Raw genomic sequence first — 4,319 nt, 5'->3', positions numbered from 1 at the left:
TGGAATGTACTGAAAGAATTTTTTTTTTCACAAAGAGTAACCAACCCAGCGCATATTGAAAAACATGAAATTGTAGCTTATTAGTCACACTTCTGAATGAAACAAACAGCAGTGTCGCGTGTGCAAAAGTACTTTAACATTTATTAGTCAAATGTGGCAAAAACACGGGAATATAAACAAAAAATGAAAATACCAGCTGCACTAATCGCAAACTTGGTTAGAAAAAAACTGGACTATACAAACTAGTTCACAGGCTTATAGCTATCATTCCTCCAAGTTTCAGCTCTGAGGAAAAATTATTGCACTTTCCACAGCCGGTCAAGTCAGCGGTCATCACTGTGTCGCCACTGTGAAAAGCAATCACGTGAAGATGTAAATCAGAGGTAGACTTGACAGGTGCTGCACATAACGCTTGATCTTTTTTCATGTTTTCTTCTCTGATAGCAGAGCTTGCAGTTCTTTCTTTTTTCTATTTTTTTTTTGGTTGGTGACGAATGGATTCGATGAGAGGATTGGGAGCGTGGACTTCTACTGCATCATACTCTAAGATTTGTTGAATGAACTGCTTCCTGAAAGCCAGCTCACCAAATATGGCGTTTTAGGCAAGCTCTGCAACATCAAGATCGATGAACTTTCATTGGTTTGGTTTAGTTTATTAGGTTTTAACGTCCCAAAGCGACTCAGGCTATGAAGGACGCCGTAGTGAAGGGCTCCGGAAATTTCGACCACCTGGGGTTCTTTAACGTGCACTGACATCGCACAGCACACGGGATTCTAGAATTTCGCCTTCATAGAAATTCCACCGCCGCGGCCGGGATCGAACCCGCGTCTTTCGGGTTAGCAGCGCAGCGCCGTAACTACTGAGCCACCGCGGCGGGTGAACTTTGATTGAAGTGGCTCAAAAGTCAGGACACTTTCAAGTCTCGCCAATAGATGCAGCCGCCACTGAATCCTCCGTGTCCGCTACGTGCAGAAAAACATGCAAAGCGAAAAACTGATTTCGGCAAATCTTATTTGATGGCTGAAGGCCAGAATAGATGATTTCTGTATTCCAATAGAGATATAGTCGCGGCAGGTCAGCACTTCCCATGTCTATGTTGGTTCCAATGAACTTGTCCTACGAATTCACCTCTTCCCATGAGCCGTCACGCCGAACGTATGTTTGCCTGTCCAAAAACTTCATCCAAGAATGCTTATTAGTGTTTTCCTACACAGTCTTCACCACCTCCGCCATAAAGCACATCAAGAAGAAGCCGAGAGGTCGAGGGAATCTCCGAACGCCACTCCGCAGCGATGCGTCGACATGGACATCTAGCCGTCGTCTCGGTTGAAGAAACTCGACGCGACCTTGAGCATTTGGCATACTGTCTTGGCCATATGTTGTGAACGCCCTGAAGCACAAAAATACACCACTCTCATCAGTTAGAAACCGTATGCACTGCAGAAAACACAGAGCGAACAAAAACAAAACTTACTTGGGAATACACACTGACGTTCCAGGCCCCTGAGACGAAGTCTCGCTGTCGAAACCGACATCCGACGTTTGTACATCGTTGTCTGACTTATCACCGCTGCTTTCGTCGCAAAAACCGGAAACTAGCAGCCGAAGCGTTGGATTTCGATTTCGAGGAGCGGTCGGCGACGCGGACGCCATGTTCGCCGGCTGAGGCTGCTGCGGTCGTTCAAAGTTTCATTTTTCACGACGACCCCTCACGTTCTAAACGGAAGAAGCTGTTTCTGAAGTGAATGAAAGTGTTGCAAGTAGCGCATGTCCCGTCGTTCTCCTATTCCGAGTGCTGTCTTTGATGCGCTTTAATTCTGGAAGCAGTGAGGAAGACAGCAAAAAGGTCTTCTGAAATGAAACTGTTTATTGGGTTGACCTGCCAAAAGAATGGAATGAATAACTTGCAGCGGCAGAAGTAACAAGCATGCTCGGCGGTCGTCGAATAAAATCCCCGCCGCTCTCGCCCATGCTCAATTTAAAGCTGATAGCGAACTTTCTAGATAAAGCGTGCAAACTTGCTATAACATTCTGGAACAACGTAGAATCGGCTCCGCCTGGATGCGATCAATCGAGATAAATCTGGTCGCGTCTTGCGTCGCAAACAAAGCCATTAAGTGGCATGTCAGCAGCTTTGAAGAATGAACAAACGCTCCAAAGATTCGCGGCACTATAAGCGCCTACCCCTTGTGAACTCGTTCTTATGTTCTCCGAGTATCTTATTACTCTTTACCCATGACTTCTTTTTGAATTTAACCTCCTGCATTGCCGGTCTATATATATAACAGATGGTATTGCAATCGGCTTGACCGATTTTATCTCCATACTATCTCTTTATATACCAAATTCATTTTGCTCGGTCGCCACCTGTGCAGAATTTGTCTCCAATGGTTTTAACAACCTCTTCTTGCTTCTTGCACCAAGTTCATTAATCAGATGAAGGGTGGTAATTTGGGCCTGTTGGTTCATCTCAGAAGAGGAAAATATGCAGGCAAAAAATGCATGGACGACAGAAGAAAGACAAACACAAGCGCTGACACTACCAACGAAAAACTGTTTTATTTGCACGTGCAATAAATACCGTCTAAGAAAGGAAAGAAAAAAACACCAAGTGATTTAGCAGGATGCAAAATAAAAAGGAAACCAAAAATGCTGGACGCTAATCTGGGAAAGTGAACTGAAGATTTCAGATATGACAGTTCCTTCTTCAGGAGGGCGATCGATGGTGTGCTGACGCAGGTCTCTCCCCTTTTGTCGACGACCAATGCCTCGAAGATTTCTCTCGCTCCTTTCTTTTTGTACTTATGTAAAATGCGCGTTTCGTGCGGCTTTGGTGTGCAGCTTTTGCCTTTCTTGCAGTGCAATGGCAAATTGCTACCTGCTCCAGTCCTTAATGAATTTGCGTGTTCACGCAGCCGGTCACTGAGGCAATGGCCTGTCTGACCGACATACGTGCGGCCACAGGTTAGCGGAATCTCATAAACGACTCCATTCTTGCAGTCAACAAAGCGGGTTTCATGTTTTGTTTTGTTTTTGACGCATCAAATCTTTTTTTCTTTTCTTTCTGGTTCACTTTTCCGCAAAGGCCGCCCAGCTTGTTTGGTGCTGAAAGCATAACTCAAATGCTAGCGCGGTTTCCAGTCTTCTTTAGCCGATGCGATGCGGAATGCACGTATGGAATTGTGACATTCTTCTTTTGTCATCCTGGCAATGGTCGCGCTTCAATTTTCCTTTCCGTAATTCTGCCAGGGGCACCTCTGCCAGATCCGTGAGGAAGGTGATGGGAAAAGCTGCCGATTCCAGCCTCTTCATTTGGGATGCAAAGCCATGGCGCCAACTTGATGTGGGCATGATCTTTTGAATGCATCCCTCATTGCTGCGATGGCGATACTGCGTTTAACTACCTTTGAGTGCGCAGACTCGAAAGGTAGATATTTTTCAGAGCGGGGTGCGTACTTCCAGCATAGATGGTGTGGGTCAAAAGTCAAAACTAGATCCAGGAATCTCAACTGGTTGCCTGTGGGAAGTTTCCTTGTCAAGGTCAAGCCAGAGATGGTTGCTTCAAAGTAGTCTGGGATGAGGTTCACATGGTCAGTGGTATGATCCCCTGGCTGACAGTCGAACAGGATGAGGTAATTGTCAACATAACGGAATTTTCGGGTGGTCCTTAAAACGCTAAGCTGTTTTTCTAGGTTCACATCATGGTATGCCAAAACGAGGTCGCTGAGCACAGGGGCTAAGCAGGAACCAATGCACACTCCTTTTTTCTGGGTGTAAACGTCACTTTCAAAGGCAACTAAGGACTACCGCAGGTAACATTTTAGAAAGTCCAGGAATGTTTCCACCTTACTGCCACACGCGTTCTGGAAACGAACGGTGCCGTACTCATTGATGCCTTCGTGAACTACTTTTAGAATGTCACCATGTGGCAGGGAATAGTATATATCCGTGGCATCTACTGAGAAACCACTGACTGATGACGGACATCGGTCACGGAGGTAATCCGAAACATCAGGGGTCTTTCGCACGAGGTAATGGTCGTCGACCTTCAGTAAGGTCAAGAATCTTTGCAGAAAATGCCCCAAAGACAATTGCGAAGCTCCACGTTCTGAAATGATGACACGGAAGGGAATTCCGCCCTTGTGAGTCTTCGCAGTGAAGAACATTTCCAGGCAAGATCCACTTGCTTTTGTTATGGAGGTGGCTAGCCCAGGAAGGGAGGCGTTTTCACACAGCCTGAGGGCTTCTTTCTTGACCTTGGCTGGTTTAAGAGTTGACTTCTGGAAGGTCTCACTGATAGCAGTTGTGTCCTTCTCAT

This window comes from Amblyomma americanum, chromosome 6, assembly GCF_052857255.1.
Source record: "Amblyomma americanum isolate KBUSLIRL-KWMA chromosome 6, ASM5285725v1, whole genome shotgun sequence".
In the NCBI taxonomy this organism is placed as follows: Eukaryota; Metazoa; Arthropoda; class Arachnida; order Ixodida; family Ixodidae; genus Amblyomma; species Amblyomma americanum.
Note: the sequence above shows the minus strand (reverse complement) of the source record.